General features: G+C 41.1%; 1 pseudogene; it reads right to left on the reverse strand.

Moving 5' to 3' along the window:
• Positions 1-604: 604 nt before the first annotated feature.
• Positions 605-6,236, reverse strand: LOC147437672 (glucosamine inositolphosphorylceramide transferase 1-like; annotated as a pseudogene).
• Positions 6,237-19,536: the final 13,300 nt, after the last annotated feature.

The raw sequence follows: 19,536 nt of genomic DNA on the forward strand, positions 1-19,536 counted from the left end.
AATTAGAATTTAAAGGTAATTCTCAAAATTTGTGGGTGGGATTACACTAGACCTAGGTTTTTCCCTATGAACTTCATAGGCATTCTCACCTTCAAACTAGAAGCTATACGTAATTCATAAAAGTTTTAGGTGGGATTACACCAAACCTAGGTTTTTACGAGCACTTGGATACATAGTGCTTTTTCCCAAAAACTTAAAAAACCTACAATTAGAACTTTCATCTCAAGATTTAGTATATTTCAATGTTTTTACACTAAGCTTCTACACGAAGTTTCTATAGACTTTATGGGTTTTTCTCACCTTCAAATCTAGAATCTCCAATTTTCCTATGGTTTTGAGATGTGGAATCTTGCGAGCATGCTTGCAATAGGCAAACAATGTGCAACTCTCAAATGGGAACCAAGATATCCACATAAGGGCCACAAAGATGTTACCTCCCATCCACAGATATTGGGAATCGTGGTCGCATTCTTGCACACGCCAAGTGAAGCTACCAAATAGCCCTATGTGAAGCCAGTGGGTGGGCATGATTGAAGAGTTGTTTGGGGCATGTTATGGTGTAGTTTTCTCCAGCATCCGCTCATCACCACACTACTAAACAACCCTATCCAAAGCATGTGTGTGTGGTTGAAGAGTTGTGTGGGGCATGTTCTGTTGTAGCTTCCTGCTCATCACTGTGCCCCAATTAGGCAAAGCAAAATACAAGTTAAAGAGAAGCATGAGTTTGTTGTGGTGGAGGAGGCTCTTCCCTTTGAGGAGCTGCAAAACTGAAGTGGTAAGTTGGGCCTCCTACAAGCTGGTTCACGTCTCACATCACCCCCTTCAATGTTATACCGCAACATGAAGCCTAATAAGGTAAAATGACCAACAAAGTTACATGAGACATTAAACAAATGGCATGTCAAAGCCGACATCAAAGGCTTCAGACTGCATTTGACTGCTCTCTATGCTACCCTTTTTTTATGGCATGACCTATTTGTAGTATCAGTGAATTAGCGCATTACAGACAAATTACTTCTTCCACACACTGCCGAAGGATAAATCAATTGAGCACCTATTGACTTCGAATCAAATACCAAAACAAAGCCCTGGTAAAAGCAGACAAAACTCCTTAGGACCTATAGCCCGTCGTCGTTGAGATCATCAAGCAGCCTTATGATTAACACAAGGATTGCTTGAAGTCCAAGAATGTCATAAATTCCAAGCATTGGCACGGCTGTTGAGCCCCCACTTCTTTAAAGTAAGGCCCTTGAATAGCTCAGAGAACTTGCGGAGACGATTTGTCCTTTTCATGTAGTGCACTTTGATATCCCTGCTTATGGATGAGCTAGACAACTTCGATGTGTCTATGGCCCATGCAAGATATATGTATTCCAATTTGCAAGCCGTTGTGCCATTGGTCACAATGAAATTCAAGAGAATATCCTCACATTTGAAAATCTCATCGAGGAGAGCTCTTCCTTAGTCCGCTTCTTAACTCCAATACTTGGGAAATGCCAACTCACTTTCAATAAAAGCAACACAAGTCAAGATCATGTTTTAGCCCTTCTTTGCACGAGCATAGTGCTCATTTTTGTACTTCAAAGGACTACCATCATTCAAGCATAGATAAAAGCCCACAATCCTCTCAGGATGACTTCGCCACACCTTGAAAACCCTCTCCAAATCATCATAAGTCATCAATATGTCACCATCCAGTTCAAACACCGCTAGTGTCTTTATTTGAGGATCACGCTTAAAACAATTGTTTAAGGAGTGCTTTTCTTCAACCCTAATGTGGACCTGCACAACAGAGTCAAAATCTGTATTTGGGTTTGGAGGCTGCCCTTCATTCCAAACCAGCACAATTGCTCAAACTGATGCAAAGTGCAAATAATGCCTAATGTACACTTTCATATTCCAGAGCCTTTCATTGTGACCATTGTGAATTGTCACAAGAAGATTTAGAAATTTTCTCATGTAGGAAAATGGAGTCTTTTTCAGTCTTTTTCACACAATTCATAACATCATGAGCTTCTGCTCAAGAGGCACCACATACCTAGCTAGGTACGATTGGGGGCAGGGGACCACCGGCCCCCCCACCGGGCCGGCGGTCCCCTGCCCCCAATCGTATCTAGCTAGGTATGCGGTGCCTCCCTCACAAAAGCTCATGATGTTGAGGTAAGTCTCAATGTGAGAATTATTGTGAGAGTTTGTCCAAAACTTCTTGTGTGTGAATACTGCCCTTCAACAAGGTAAGGCTCCACAGCTCCATTGCCACCAAAAAAAGACCGCACTCCAATACAGATTGCCACGACACCCATCACAAAGCACAAGAACCTTAGCGTGGCACCTACAAAATTGTTCGGCCTAACTCTCTGCTTCATGGCAAAGGAGCGTTTATCCAATCTAAATAAGGCTCGCTGTAGTGTTGATGTCACTCGAGGATATAGCCAGACTGGTGGCATGCCACTTCTCTTGCCTATGCTGAAGCTCGAGGCACTTCCTTAAATGAAACACGCACCGAACAACCCCAAGGATAATACCAAAAAACAATACAATCAATAGAAAAGCCACAAAAGCTGCAGTACTTGGTAGTTTGTGCGCATCTAGATGGTGATAACGTGCTTTTTTAATTCTTGAAATCCTGAAGAAACCTCAACTTCATGATATTTACTTTTGGTGAGAGTCTCCACACGGAAAATATGAATCCTATGCCCATAGCACAATCTTGGCCAACAAGATAGAGCAGGTCATCATAGGCAAATGGTCGCCCCCATTGCGTGCATAGCCTAACATATAACTGATCTCATAATGGCTAGAGAGAGAGAGAGAGAGAGAGAGAGAGAGAGAGAGAGAGAGAGCCTCAAAGACAAAGCTAACTCGACCCTTGGCGGTGAAGTGAAAATGATAGAGCCCCTCAAAGCCATGTTGCCATAGCCATCAACCTTGGAAAGTTGGCGGTGAAGCCTTATGCAAAATTGAACAGAGTCAGACCAGGGCACGAAAAAAGATCCTACCCTCCACTTCCTACATTCAATGTCCATCGGCTCAAGAGAAAAACTAGGGAGTGATATTTTTGATAGTTTGTTAGATACTCAATTCCAAGCTATCATTTCCATAACCATTGACATCCTACTTTTAGACATGAGTTACTTAGTAACCAATAGCAATTTTTTCTTTGGTTTATAAAACATCAAAAATCACTTTTTATGTTTAGCCAGCAAAAAAGAGAAGCCATCTCTATGGCCTTTGGGCTTTGGACAGGTAAAAAATTTATATTTTAAAAAAATATTCTCTCTTTTCCACTAACAAAAAGGGAACTCATCACTATAGCCTTAGCCCTTTGGGCAAGCCAAAGAAGGATTTGACTCTACTTTCTAGGCTTTACTTTTCCTTTTTAAAACCAATTGAAGGGTGGCTCAACTTTGTTTTTGGAAAGCCAATGGCCATAAAAGTTCAGAATTTAAGTAATTGTTCATATGTGCACTAGCAAAATTTTGCCGGTTACTTCAAGGCAAACTTGGAATCTAGCTAGAATTTTGCAATTAATACACTAAATCATAATTTTAATTAAGCATCAGTGTCGAATAGACCAAAAATGGAAGGACATGTGTGTGTGTGTGTGTGTGTGTGTGTGTGTGTGTGTGTGTGTGAGAGAGAGAGAGAGAGAGAGAGAGAGAGAGAAAACTTTTCCAAGCAAGGAGACGCCTTCCATGTGTCATCCATTGCAGCTTGCTCAAACCTCCACATTTGGAACTCCATGAAATAACTGCAGCTCGACGACCTCGATGCTTAAAGGTCTCAGTCCGATCTTGACCTGCATCAGTTGCTCAAGTGCACATTCACGTCCATGATGTGTGCGTGGTGTGTCTATGTGATAGTGGCTATGTGTGTGTGTGTGTGTGTGTGTGTGTGTGTGTGTGTGTGTGTGAGAGAGAGAGAGAGAGAGAAGCAACACGATTGGTTGTTGGTTATGTGTGCGTATGAGACTTGAATCTCAATCTATAGTGCGACTGGGCATTGGTGTTTTGTGTGTGAGAGAGTCCAATCTAGCTGAGCGAGCCCATGCATGCACCCAAGGCAATGTGTGTGCGCGCGCGCGCGCGCGTGTGTGTGTGTGTGTGTGTGTGTGTGAGAGAGAGAGAGAGAGAGAGAGAGAGATCACAATTGTCCGCAACCTCTGGGTGTGTGTGTCTGAGAGAGAGAGAGAGAGAGAGAGAGATCACAATTGTCCGCAACCTCTGGGGGTGTGTGTGTGTGTGTGTGTGTGTGTGTGTGTGTGTGTGTGTGTGAGAGAGAGAGAGAGAGAGAGAGAGAGAGAGAGAGAGAGCAATTGGTCCCATAGCTAATGACGAATACAGGCAAGTAAGCCTGAGCTAATGAACCCAAGACGACATGGAGAAAATCCAAAGTTGGTGGCTAGCAATTGCAAATTGTCAACAATGGAAGGCGGAGTAAACTGTTGACTATATTTAAAGGTTTTTGCACTAAATTTCTCTGAAGTTTGTAGGTGTTTTCAAATGTGTCTCAACTTCAAATTATAATTAAAAGGTAAATCTCAAAATTTGTGGGTGGGATTACACTAGACCTAGGTTTTTCCCTATGAACTTTGTAGGCGTTCTCACCTTCAAATTATAATTTAGAGGTGAATCTTAAAATTTGTAGGTGGGATTACACCAAACGTAGGTTTTTTTGAGCATTGGATACATAGTGCTTTTTCCAAAAAACTTAGAAAACCTACATATGAGAACTTTAATCTCGAGATTTAGTATACCTTCAAATCTAGAATTTATACTTTGTATGCGGGATTACACTTAACCTAGCCTTTTTTTGAGCACTCGGATACATAGTGCTCTTTTTCAATAAGTGATAAAATCACAAGGCCTGCCATTGTGAAGGGGCATGTACCTTAATAGATAGAAAGGTACGCCTACCAATAGTAAGAAACACCAAAATATAGCGACCAACAATGCAGAGAAAATTCAAATCTTTAAACAAAACAGATAGACAAAAAGAGGAGGAGGGAAACTAGAGTGGACAATGCATTTGCACATTGCTGAGGGCAGCGTTATGCGAACGTTGGTGCATCCAAAGTGTATTGAGCCTAGTAGAGGGAACAAACAAGGATGTGTATGCCAACATGTGCATGGAAAAGCTAGAGCAGACGAGAAGAGCCTAGGAGGCAAGTGGCAGCAGAGATGTATGCTTTATGTGGTTGTTTTGGCCAAAAGGGCTTCAAAATGGACCAAATGGGATGACATGTAAAGAGGTACAAAGTGCTAGGTTTTGGACTAGATATGTAGAGCTTGAAGTGTTGAACGAGCATGTCAGGACGGCTTATCAAAGGGATCTGCATAGTGCAAGATATTTAAGTTTGAAGCTTGAGATGTTAGGAGACTTGAGACGAGCAGGACATGTGATGCGAGGTGTTCAGAGTTGGTTTCATCATAGATGTGTGAAGAGCTCATTATGTGGAGTGTGTCAATCATTTTAGATCGTTGATTGGACTCTTGGATGTTAAGACATTAGTAGATGAAGTTTCATTGGCGAGGTTGCCTCAGTCAATGTACCATTTGAGGTTTTTGGAGCCTTGCCAGGGATTGTATGCAAAGTATACGGTGTATGAAGGCTACAAGAGGTGACGACCTGTTGATCGGAGTCTGGAGCATGAAGCTATTGCAAATTAAAGTTTGTGTCAATTGCTTGCGGGGAGCTGACAAATGAATATTGCCGGTCTTGGCAGACTCAGATTGTGGTCTTGGGAAAAGTGAGTTGTTGAGCAAGAAAATGGGATTGTAGACAAGGACCAAGTCTACCAATATGGCTTTACAGATCAGGGATCCAATCATCGGACATCAGACTGCAGAGGGTGGAAGTTTAAGGGAAAAAAACATGTTTTGGGATTTTTAATGTGTTTATGGAGGTCCTTGGGGGGCAGTCACAAGGCAGGTGCCACGTGGCAGCGCCACAATCAACCCACATGCAAGAGTACGAGCTCCACCGAGGGGTATAAAGGTAGAATTGGGCTCTCACTTGGGGCATCAACATGGTGTGTGAGATGGTGGAGATTTAGCAATGGATACCGGTTGTGGGCGCTACCTCTTAGGGCGGCGACGACGACGGTTTTGGCAGGAATGGGTGGAGCCAGGAGGTGATGGAGATGTGAGAGTGACTACTGACATGGCAGCCTGGCCAGAGTCATTCTCACGCCCATTGCTTTTGAGGACAAAAGGTGAGAGCACCGATGGCACCATTCGTGCCTCACATAAGTGGATGTTCATGCTTGGTGTTGGCCTCAAGGCAGAGTCAAGGGCCTCAACAATTGGGGGGGTGTGCATGAGTGGTTTGGGCCTCAAGCAAGCCGAACATAGCAAGGACGCCTTCACATACAAAGGGCAAGTCAAAAATAGAAGAAGGATCCAAAAATAGCTTGAAGTTGATAAAAAAAGAAAGGGCAATTGCCCATGCCATATAGGGGCCCTCATTTTGTCAATTTGGGGGTTCTCGAGGAGGAGAGGTGAGCCTTTGGTGGACCTTTTTTTGACAAGCATGAGGAGGAGCTCTCGACGGAGAAGGCCAAGAGAGGAGTCAGCGAGGGCACCATCAAGACGATTTCTTGCCGCTCTCAGTAAGGAGAGCCACACGGAGGCAAAGCTAGTGATTGCCCAATTTTTTGTACTCTCGACGGTGTCGTGCCGAGTCGATGGTAGCGAGTCCCATGGTGTTTGTAGAAAATGTTTTCATCATAATTAAAGCAAATCATAGCCAGATTATTTTTGGTTCTTCTCCCTTTCCTCACTTCTTGTCTTGGCTATGTTCCAACCATCTGGTGCTGCTGTGTGAGATGTGTGTGCCTCCCCAAGCCTCTGTGTGTGACAAACAAACAAAGATCCTTTCCAACTCATCATAGGGTCAAACAAGAGCTTTACATATGCAAAAAGTGTAGTTTTGGAAATAGGAAACAACCAACCGATACTCCACCTTGAAGGTGAGCAGGATTTTCAAGGTATAGACAAAAGCACTTGCCATTGCCACAGTTTAACACATAGAAGCACACGAGTCCCTAGCTCCAGTTGGTCCAAAAGACAATTCTCAACTTCTCTGCCATGATGTAGAGCTTCTCACCCTAATCATAGTAGCTCTAGCACGAGGAAGTCGTGATTCAATAGGAAGCGCGTGCAGACTACTACACTCCTTTTTTCTCACCGATATGGACCAAATCACGGACATGCTTTGCAAGAGTCTCAACAAATTTTGTCAAATGCACAAATCTAGAATATGAATATTTCGTAGTACAATAGAAGGTGGACTAGCTAGAGGAGTATTCTCTCCCCCCCCCCCCCCCCCCCCCTTTCTTTTCTCTCTGTCTCTCTCTCTCCCCCCCCCCCCCCCCCCCCCCCCTTCCCTCCCCAGTTTACTTCTTGCATCTTCCTAAAAAAGCATGTTGTAGATAATCAGCTCCGAAATCCTAGGAGACCAGTGCAGCCAATCATAGCTCAAGTGCCCATTAATTGGAAATCGTAACGTTTATTTGATAGGAAAGTTGCAACAATACTATCTACACAAGTAAATAATCATTCTTTAAAGTGCAATGTTTATATAAAAGTGTAATTATATATGAGAAAAAAGTCTTTACCTCCCACCAAAAAGGTCGTAACCGGCCTGTGTAAATGGTAGGCGACAATTGTTGGTTAGCGACTCTGCTAGGTAGGTTGATACTAAGCCAGGGAGAAGTGATCCAACCCACTATCGCATGGAGAGGAAAGCGAGCATGAGGGATTCAGAGTAGTCTCGATTTGATAGGTTCTTGTTGGAAGCCAAACACGATCCGATTTGGAATTGCCGTGGGAGCAACATCCTTTGCAGAGCAGTACGTGCTATTGACATTGTTGGCGATGGACACAACGCGAAAGAGGAAAGTGAACTGCCACATGAGCTGCTTGAGGGAAATTAAACAGTGCTATGTGGCTTCCATGAGGATGGTATGTAACAAGAGTAAGGAGGAGGAGAAGGAGAAGGAAGTCTCTCTCTCTCTCTCTCTCTCTCTCTCTCTCTCTCTCGCATGTCATGTACACCAAGGAGCAGGAAGGGCTACACGCCGCTATCGAAAGGAGCCAATAAGACACACCTCTTTCGAGTGCCATTGTGTTGGAATAGTTGAAGCTTGCACTCAGCCCGCACTACATGCACCCCTGCCTTCGACACGTGAGTTGGCATGCAAGCAATCTCATCTCTCACACATGCTGCCTAGGGGAAAACAATGTTGCACAGGGCCGCAAAGTGGAGGAGGCATGCGCTAGGAGGACGAGGAGGAGAGGATTTCTCTCTCTCTCTCTCTCTCTCTCTCTCTCTCTCTCTCTCTCTCTCTCTCTCTCTCTCTCTCTCTCTCTCTCTCTCTCTCTCTCTCTCTCTCTCTCTCTCTACCAAGGAAAAATGATGGTACAGAGAGCCGCCATGTGGAAGGGGGGGGGGGGGGGGGTCAAAAGGAGGTCGAGGAGAGGTTCTCTCTCTCTCTCTCTCTCTCTCTCTCTCTCTCTCTCTCTCTCTCTCTCTCGTGCAAGCTAGGTATGCTAAGGACTTGGAGGCAATACTCACATTATGAGGGGAATCTCAAAAGATTCTCAATAAACCAAAGAGAAAGACAACGTTTGCAAAAGTACAAGGTGGAAATATTATTTTTTGGGTAAATTGACATGGTTGTCGCTCTTTTTAAAGCCCGTATATTTCTCTTCCTCCTTTGGAATTGGAACAAAGGAGTGTGCATTCGTGAGCGTGAATGGATGTGACGATCCGTACGCAGAAGATGCACGGGACTTGAGGTGCAAAGAACTAGGAGCAGATGAAGAGCGACTCGAGAGCGAGGAGTAGGGGGGTTGGGGCGCAATGGCTCCAATTGCCTCGAAGGAGACAACAAGTGACGGACGATGGTGCACATTAAGGGGGGCGTGGAAGAGCAGGATGAGCACGAGAGGTGATGCTCCATGCGATGTAGGGAGAAGTGTGTTTGCATGGTCCCTCTATCTTTCTCTCTTGAAAATCTTTGTGCATCCACAATCCAATAAACCCTCTGTGTGTGTGTGTGTGTGTGTGTGTGTGTGTGTGTGTGTGCTCATTGAGCAAGGCAACTATCTTTCTGTGTCTTTCTCTATCTCTGTCATTAGGTGATCGGGAGCTCGCGAGGCTAGAGGGTACAGGGCATAGGGAACACACATCAAAGGACACAGTGTAGGACTGTAGTGCAAAGGGATGCGGGATTGGATAGATGTGCAAGTGGAGACGCATGTGGACGACAGAGCAGGAAAACCGCAAAGAAAGCGAGAGGGGTTGATGGAAGGCACAAGCACATGTGAAGAGGCAGAAATGGTAGTGCAAGTGCATGTGTAGGGGGAAGACTTTGCCTTTGTATTTGTGAAATTTTAAGGAATCCTGTGCAGAAATTAGTGTGTCGAAGTATGGGATGGGGATCACATGGTGCAGTGCTCTCTGCGGAGCAAGACAAGGGGAAGGGTGCAGAGATCATGTAGGGGCCCTACATGATCTCTCTCTCTCTCTCTCTCTCTCTCTCTCTCTCTCTCTCTCTCTCTCTCTCTCTCTCTCTCTCTCTCTCTCCGAATATGTTTTTGAGGCCTCTTGGCATTGTTCTTGTGATGCTTAAGTCCCTCTCATTGGAAAAAACTTCTCCATCTCTTTAAATGGTGTGACAAACAAACATAGGGTGCAACCTTGAGCATCACAAGCAAGGTGGGAGGACATTGCATGGAAGTTGGTTGCAAGGGGGACCACAAGTGACAACCCTTGTTTGGAAATAGGGGAATTGCCAATTTCCTCATATTCTTCTTAATAAAATTGAATAGACCAAGGGTACAAACTAAGTACAAATGGTGAAAGGAGTGCTTCAACTGACAGTAGTCTAGGTAAGAACCTACGACAAGAACAAAACAATATACCTCACCTCACATTAAGTAACACTAATGTGGCTGGCTGCCTCTCTCTCTCTCTCTCTCTCTCTCTCTCTCTCTCTCTCTCTCTCTCTCTCTCTCCCCCCTGCACGCTTCTCGTTGTTCACCGTTGCGCTGCATGGTACACCGCCAAATGAAGGATGTTGCGCCGTGTGGCGGGAATCCCTCCCCCTTTTATTATAGTGTAGATTGAGTAGCAAATGACCATTCATTTTTGTGAACACTCCAATTTTTAATTCATTCAAAACATTTGGATTTTACGTGATCCCTTTTCGCAAGGATGAAAGAGATTAGATTGAAACTAGAAAGAGAATACAAACTGAGGCTTTTGAGGTGAAATTCCAATCAGTTCAACATTGAGAAATGTGTGAGGGAGAATTTCAAGGATATTGGAGGATCCCAAAGTACATGACGGATTTGGGTGCCTCAATTGCACCTCATTCATGTGTAGTTAGCCCCCCCCCCCCCCGCCTTTTTCAAATGTTTTTCGTGTAAACATGAGGTGATGAGGTAACTCTAACCACATATTTGATTACCCCCCTCCATGTGGGGGGTACCCAAGACAAGGAGCGTAAACATTTTGTTTGGCAAACCTTTCCAGTTTGTCGTATATCTTCAAGATCTCATTCACGATAGAAATCTTCATTGTTTTTATCCAAGTTTCCTATCCCATAATATTTACTTTCATTAAACAATCACTAACTTCATGCATCAATACAAAATTAATCAATTTAAAAGACTAAAACAATAAAATATTCTCTTTTTAGCAAAAAGGGAAAGCATCACTAAGGCCTTTCCCCTTTGGGGCAGGCCAAAAACTTGGACAACCTACATATGATAAAAATATATGTGAAGGCTTTTACATAATTTTCCTAAATTTTGTCTCTAAAATTTGAAGATTTTCCTTTAAAATTTGAAGGTTTTTAAAAATTTGGAGGTTGCCATCAAGGGCTCTTGGAGAATCCCACAAAATTTTGAAATTTTAAAAACCTACATATGATAAAATTTTAGAGGCAAATTTACTATATGTGAAGGTTTTTATATTTGAATTTATCAGTTTGCATGTATGATGATAATTATATGCCTTCCCTCTAATCTGTAATCCATCCCGACTAATTTCTCTAAACTTTGTAGGGTTTCTCACCTTCAAATCTAGAATTTAGAGGTAAACCTCAAAATTTGTAGGTATGATTACACTTAACCTAGGTTTTTTTCGAGCACTTGGATATACAGTGCTCCATATGGGGAATTTTAGAGTCAAATGTACTATACTTGAATATTTTTACATGATTTTCCTAAAATTTGCCTCTGAAAGCTTGGAGATTTGCATCTAAAATTTGAAGGTTTTTATTGAATTTGGAGGTTTTCATCAAGGGCCAATCCTACAAAAAATTGTTATGTATGAGAAATTTTAGAAGCAAATTTACTATATTTGAAAGTTTTCAAATTTGATTTTCTCACTTTGCTTGTATGATGCTGAGTTTATGCCTCTTCTCTGATTTGTAATTCATCCCTACTAATTGGTCCCAAAGTCAACAAAACTTGCAACTCCTCAAGATCTCTACCTTGTGGATCCCTCTAGAGTGTGTTTTGTCTGTGTGAATCTTTGGGCTTTCACTAGGGAACTTCAGAAGTCATCACTCTTAGTTTCCCTTCTTAGAAACTTACATCCAACTCACCCACTTCGTGTGCTAGCACAACTATTGCACCTTGGAGGTATGTAGCATTATCCAATGCCAACGTTTTAGAAGTTGACATGAATGAAAGAATTCATGATGAGATTCCTATCAAGGGCTCTTGGAGAAGCCCAAAAAACACATTATGGTTAAAAATGCTTTGCTCAACATGTACACTAAGTGTGATCCTATATTGAAAAACGAACAACAAGGTCTTGATGGTATTAATGTTTGTAGTTTAGAAAGCCACATATGTATGGAAGGAGAAGGGTAAGGGTAAGGAAGCTCTGAGTACTTTTCACATGGAAGCACTTGTACGGATATAATTGTACATCCTTATATCTCAAAGGGAAATGGCATCATGCAAGTATTTGACATGAGCAAACTAAAATGGCTATTGAGGGGCTCTTTAAAAAAACCTGCATGTTTCAAAATGTTTTGGTCAACATGTACACCATATTCGAATGTAGCCTCTTGGAATGCACTTATGTGGCACTTGGTGTAAGGTGTGAGCTTTTTCCTAGATTTAGTAGAGTATGAGTCAAGGAGAGAAAAGGTGGAATTATCCCACATGTATTTGTGCAAGGTTGTAAAGCTATTTAAATCTCATTTCATGAATGAATAAACCAAGTCTATTTTGCATTACATCTCTCTTGTTTATGGTGAGCTTGTGATGGCTTAAAAACAAATCAAGATCATGTTTATTAGTCTAAGGTAATTTCTCTTAGAACCTAATTTGCTCGAGTGACGAAGACAAAGACCATAAAGCATTTTAAGACAAAGCATTGAAGAAGACGAAGGTGCTCTTGGATTAGGGCGAAGCAGACATTTTTTAAGGATTAGAGCATTGTTTTTGCTCCTCGATTGGAGCGCTATACTATTTGTCTCTTAGATTGGGGATGTATGTTGTATGTGCTCCTAGATTGGAGTGTTGTCTTTCTTCATCAAGTTGTAGCCCAAAGTTCAAGGGGAGGATTCCTCTTTGTCACTTGACATCCTTAGTGGACACCATGTGTCATCCTTAATGGATAAATAACCTTCATTGTATTGTCCTAGTCCAAACCTCAAGGGAAGGATTGTAAGGTGTGATTTTTTTCCTAGAGTCAGTAGAGTATGAGTCGATGAGAGAAAATGTGAAATTATCCCACATGTATTGGTGCAAGGCTGTAGAGCTACTTAAAGCTCATTTCATGAATGAATAAACCAAGTCTCTTTTGCATTACATCTCTCTTGTTTATGGTGAGCTTGTGATGGCTTAATAACAACTCAAGATCGTGTTTATGAGTCCAAGTTACTTGGTCTTGGAACCTAGTTCACTTGAGTGATAATCTAGCCAACATACGCTCACTTATGCACGATGTTTCTCTTTCATCCACCCTAGCTAGTATGATCCCATTCCCATCACTTGGCACCCCCATTCTTAGGGGGTTCTTACTCTTTAGGGTCACTTTCCAAGGAGGCAAATTTACTATATTTACATTAAACTTAGGTTTTCTTTGAGCACTCGATCACACAATTCTTAAAGAGGATTTTTTTGCTATCACGGTCATCTTGATGCCGTGTGTCACAGCCAAGGCGGGTAAAGACATAGAGTTGTTTTTGCTATCGCAATCATTTAAATGCAGAGGGTCCTTGGCGATGGTGCTTCGTCAATAATTTTTAGTGGCTTTGTAAGGATGCAATGCTAGGTATCCTGATTAGAACCAAACTGTGTTTTGTGGTGGAAGATACAAAGAGCCTTGGTGTTTGAGGGCATGGTTGAAATCCATGGCCCAGTCTAAGGGCAAAATTAGAGAGATAGTTGACATGTACGAGCATGATGGCAAAAATACAGAAAGAAACCGTCTGTGTGAAGGCGATTGAGTGTCCTCCTCGCAAAGAAGCAAACCAAAAATACTGGCAAATTTTTTAGAATTTGTAGGATTTTTGAACTAATTTTTAACATCATTGTGCCGGTTTTTCTTTTCTTTACCATGGTTTGCTCATTAGTCTATATAAATAATAAAAAGAACTCATATATATATATCTTAGCATATATATAATATGCTAATGGGTTATTTTAATTGTATATGTAGATACATAAATAAATAAATCTACATATTATATATATGCTAGTGTATATATATATATATGTGTGTGTGTGTGTGTGTGTGTGTGTGTGTGTGTGTGTGTGTGTGTGTGTGTGTGTGTATGTATGTATGTATGTATGTATAGAACTTACTAGAATTATGCAAGGTGAAGCTTTACTTTAGCATTCTAAAAGAATGTAATGTAAGAGAAGTCAAGCCATGTGAGGAAGTGAAATAAAAGGTGAAATAAAAATATCCATTTAATAACTTAAAACCAAAATAACATTGAAGGTAAATCTCAATCATCACCGAGAACATTGAAAGTCTGCCTAACTCAACACTTCTCTAAGGCTTCTTTTAGAAAGCAAAAAATGTAGAGTTTCAATCAAGAAAAAGAGAGAAGAGAAAAGATGTTGACTCTCAATGAGCGCGGACACATTCTGCTTCAATATTTCCAAGAGAGCCTTTAACAAACATTTAATTTGAAATGAAAAAGGGAAGGATAAGTACTAAGATGGTAGAAAATAAAGAATTATGAGTCTTGGTAATGAAAAGGAAAAAGAGACTTGATATTCTATCTAAATTTAAAATACTTATAGTTTTTGGGAAGGCCATGGAGTTTCACTCAGGCCCTCAAATTTCACAGCTCACCACTATACTATGTCCATTATAGGTTTTTTTGAGCGCAAATTAGAACTTTTGAGGCAAATCTCAAAATTTGTAAGGGAGGTTACACAAAATCGAGTTGAGGTTACACTAAAAACTTGAAAAACTTATGTTTGAGAAATTTTAGGGGCAACTTTATTATATTTGAAGGTTTTCAATCCTTTTCTTTTTACTTTGTACATTTCCTCACCTTCCAATCTAGAATCTAGAGATAAATTTCAAAATCTGTAGATGGGGTTACACTAAAGTGAGGATTTTTCAAGCATTCAACTATACCATGCTTTTTTTCAAAAATTCTAGAGGCAAATTTACTATATTTGAAGGTTTTTGCACTAAACTTCTCTGCACTTTGTAGACTCTCTAAACTTTAATTTAGGTTCTCTAACCTTTGTAGTTTCTTGGAACTTTGGAGGTATTGTCGCCTTTAAGTTAAAATTTATGTAATGTTAAGTTGTTATTCTTTTTCAGTTGTCAGGAAAGCTCTAGAGATTGTGCAAATGTTTGCCATGGCCTCACGCTCCAAGTGTAATATTGAGAAGTCAAGGCTGATTTCCCTGTCAAAAAATGACTCCTTCAACCCTTCTGATTGGTCAGGTGAGATTGTCTCAAAAGGGAATATCTTCAGGCACTCGGGGCCCCCCTTGGGGGTGGATGTAACTCACAAACAAAGATTTCATTGGGTCGTTGAAAAAGTCAAAAAAAAAAAGAGAAGGTGGGAGTATGCCCTTGTCCCATTCCTGAGCCGGATTAAAGCGATAAATTTATTTATGCTCCCCTATATTGCCTTCACCAGCCCACTTCTTAGGATGGCTAAGTGTCAATGGAAAGAGTTTCTAAAACCACTCTTGTGCTTCCTTCGTCTTCTCCAAGTTGTGTGCGTTTCTCTGCAACCCTAATTCCAACAACTCACTCTCTCAAAATGTTGTATTCATCTTTCTTAGGTAGTATTGTTGCAAATCTACGTGCTTCGTCATTGCGTGTCATTAGTGCTATAGATCAATGCATGGTTTTTTTTTTGTTTGTGAGTGGAATCTTTGAATTAGGAGCACCTTTTAATTTTTTGAAGCCATTAGAAATACCTTTTAATTGTGCAATGTACACCTTATTATTTTGAATAAATTATCAAAATATCCCTCTAATTTGGGGACATTCTTCAAATTTCAAAATTTGTGAAATACCTTGTATCTATTTTGGTTGGATTGTTCAAGATTTTCTAATCTTTATTCCTTTTTGACAATTGAGATCCGTTCTTGAGAGCATGTAATTTGTCACAAATTACCTCATAAAATACACAAATATGTCTAAAAATAACAAAGCCATGCCTACATAACCAAATCAATTCTAGTTCTAGCAACTTGTATTGATAGACAATCACTCTTCTTATGAAAATCCACAATTTTTTAAAATCTAATTTAATGTCACAATCGATATTTTGGAATTTTTGGAAAATTTGAAGGGTATTTTGAAAATTTATGAAAAAATATTGGGAATATTTTGGGAATTTTTAAAAGTTGAGGGGTATTTGGCAATTTCCACAAATTAGAGAGGTATTTTGGTAAACCATTTGCTCCATGTGATTTTAGGCACTCATTAAAACTTACTCTCCAAAAATATCATCCCCCCTTAACTTAGCATGTCTTCCTGCCTCCTCACCTTGTTTTATACACAAACACATGCATATATGTGTGTGCTTGTGTGTGTGTGTGTGTGTGTGTGTGTGTGTGTAATACATACACATGCATGTGTATGTGTGTGTGTGTGCTATCGGGGGCTATGTGCTCCGCGAGGTGACCCAGGCACCTCTCTGCTCACTGTGGGAAAAGAGAGAGAAGATGCCCAACACAAGAAATTAGCCTTCTCCAACAACTTGCAGTTCAGTAGTCAAAATTGTGTGTGTGTGTGTGTGTGTGTGTGTGTGTGTGTGTGTGTGTGTGAGAGAGAGAGAGAGAGAGAGAGAGAGAGAGAGAGAGAGAGAGAGAGAGATTGATTGAATTATCATCCATGGAGGTTACATATGACTTATGGGACAAAAAAAAATATTACAATGCTGCTTTTAAGTGGAGGCGTTGGATACATATAAGTTAAGGACTAAGGGTCCATTGGCTAGGAAGAAAGAAAAGACCAAAAACTAAAACTAAGAGGGGTCAGGTGCGGGGGAGGCCGGCTTGGGAGTTTGAAACTCCTGGATGATGCTCTCATATGCTATGGCATGCCCTTCTTGAAGCAAGACTGCTCCAAGGCAATCACCACAAGCATCACATTGGACCTCAAATGGTTTTGAGAGATCTGGAAGCATGAGGATTGGTTGAGAGATAAGCTTCTCTTTGAGCTATCAAAAGCTTTTTTCTCCTTAGCAGTCCATAAATACTTAACGTTCTTTTTTGTTAAGTCATGTAATGGTCCTGCTATTTGAGAAAATTTTGCTATGAAGCGTCTATAGTATGCACACATACCAATAAAGCTTCTTAGCTCATGTAGATTCCTTGGATTAGGCCATGCTTTTATACCTCTAACTTTGATGGATCCATATGGATACCATCTTGAGAGATAATATGACCTAGGTATTGAATCTCTTGAACGAAAAATTTACTCTTCTTTTGGTTGAGAAAAAGTTGTTCTCCCTCAATGCTTGAAAAATCACTTGGAGATGTTGCTTGTGTTCCTCCAAGGACTTGGACTAGATGATGATATCATCAAAGAACACTCCAGTGAACTTGCGATAGGGTCTAAATATTTTCATTATTAAACAATTGAATGTGGCTGGTGCATTGGTCAAGCCAAAAGGCATGACTAGATATTCATAAAGACCAAATGTTGTACGAAATGCGGTCTTTAGGATATCTTCATCCACTATCCTTATTTGATGATAGCCACTTTAAGTTCAATCCTATTGAAGTAGGTAGAGCCTTGTAGCTTATCAAACAGATCTTCTACCCGAGGCACGATTTTTTTTTTTTTTAATAGTGATATGGTTTTGTGCTTGATAGTCCACACACATACGATATGTACTATATTTCTTTTGCACTAAAAGGAATGGAGAACAAAAGGGAGAGGAGCTAGGCCTCACCATCCATTTGTCTACCAATTCTTGTACTTGCCTCATGATCTCCTCTTGTTGAGCTTGGGGAACTCGATAAGAAGGCTTGTTAGGCGGTGAGCTTCCTGGTAGGAGCTCAATTCAATGGTCATCATCCCCTCGTTTTGGAGGTAAGTCCATAGGGATATCATTGATAAAAACATCTTGGAATCCATTTAGAAAAGTAGACAAGTCTACTCTTCTTGATTCCTACCATTTTCATTTGATAAATCATTAGCGCCATTAGTGGATTCTTTGACAAAAAACATGTACGCAAAAACCGAGCTTTTCATTGACTTATCAAAAGATAGTGAATTTACAAGTAGTATAGTACGACCAGACTCATTAGCATCTATATACATGCTCTTTCCCGTGTAGGTGAAGTAGTTTCTCCTTTCAGGGGACTTCATGTTGGCAGCCATGCAGTTGAACCATGGTGCCCGTAGGATAGCATCCTCATGTTTGAGAGGAGAGATTAAAAAGTATTCTTTGTCGACATAGCTTTGGACATGAAGCCTCAACTTCCCAATCAAGGGAGTAATGGAGGCTTGTTGTCGCTTGAAAGCTCTGTTCAATAGTTATAATATCTCCCATCTCCAAAGCTTGAATGCCCAACTTGGTGGCCAACTCCGTTGATATGATGTTGTGAATAGAGCCAAGGTCAAACAAGATGAAGGCATCATGTTTCCTTACCTTTCCCCAAGCATAGGAGAGAGGTGATCCTTTGCAATGAGCATACTCTTTTGAAGCTTTGATGGTGGAAGCTCTAGGAGTCTCATTGCATGTCATAATAACTATATCTAATTCTCATAAATGATTTTCTCATGTTAAACTAATCATTTAATATGGGGAAGTACCAGAGAAGAAAAAGCTAAATTATTGGTAAGACTAGCAAACTGGTCACACTAGGGATCCAAAGGAGGGAAAATAGGGATCCAAAGGGGGACCATTTGCATAAGAGCAACGTGCAAGCAATGGGCTTCAAAGACCTAAGGTTCAGCCAATTAAGACTTCCAAAATGCTAAGTTCCAAAATTCAAAGGTTAAGTCCAATGGTCAATGCTTAGAAAAATTGGATGCTTTGTACTGTGCAAAAAGTCTTTGCAAGCTCTTAAAGAGGAGGGGGCGAGCCCTTTTAGTAGGGGATGAGAAAGAAAAACACACACACACACACACACACACACACACACACACACACACACACACACACACACACACACACTCATGTAAGCCCCTTTACACAAAGGCCATAGTGGACACATGTCAGCTCCCTAGCCCAAATGCCCACAACGTGCATTCAAATCCTATTTAATGGCCATAGAGGTGGACCAATGAGAATTAGGCTAGATTAAATCTAGTTTAATTCATTTAAAACACTTAATAAAAGAACCAATAAGAATTAAGATCTTTAGAAGACTATTGGACAGTCTCCCAAGGGGTCCAATGAGCATTCAACAACCCAATGGCTTGCCTGCTTCCTATTGGCCAGAAGACAAAGGGGTCCAACGAGAGTTTAATTGCATTATTTAATTACCTAAAGCTCTCACAAAAGGGGAAAGGGGGACACATGTCACAAGGCTTTCACTTATGCTTCTCAATTTTGATTGGCTAAGCTTTGCAGGGTCCATTGGGGTGCCAGCAAGAATAAGTTGCAAGAGGGGTCGACCAAGAGAGAGAGGGGGCTGATTTTGGCAAGGCATTATCACACACACACTCACACAATCTCATGTGAAGAAAGAAGACTCTCTCCCCCCTTATCAAGCTTTAATGGAAAGCTCATCATCTATCCCAAGCTTGTGAGAAGGGAGGCCTACACCAACAACTCTTGGCTTTGTGATGCAAATCCAACCAAGAGCCAAGCTTCAATGCATGCTCATCTCCTCTACCATGCTAATTACTAAGCTATGCTAATCTATTATGAGTGATTATGGGAGGAGATATACTTCTTTCTCGTAAGACTACTCCTTCCTCTCAATCTACTCTCATACCCCGCTAGCTCTCACCAACTTCAAAGGTGTGTGAGGTCTTGGGTCTGAGACTGTGAGGGAATTGATGTTGTGTTTTATAAGTGTGTACATGGTGCTTGAAGCTTCCATATGCATTGCACCA

The sequence above is a fragment of the Adiantum capillus-veneris genome, chromosome 17 (genome assembly GCF_014529385.1).
Source record: "Adiantum capillus-veneris isolate H3 chromosome 17, ASM1452938v2, whole genome shotgun sequence".
NCBI lineage: Eukaryota > Viridiplantae > Streptophyta > Polypodiopsida > Polypodiales > Pteridaceae > Adiantum > Adiantum capillus-veneris.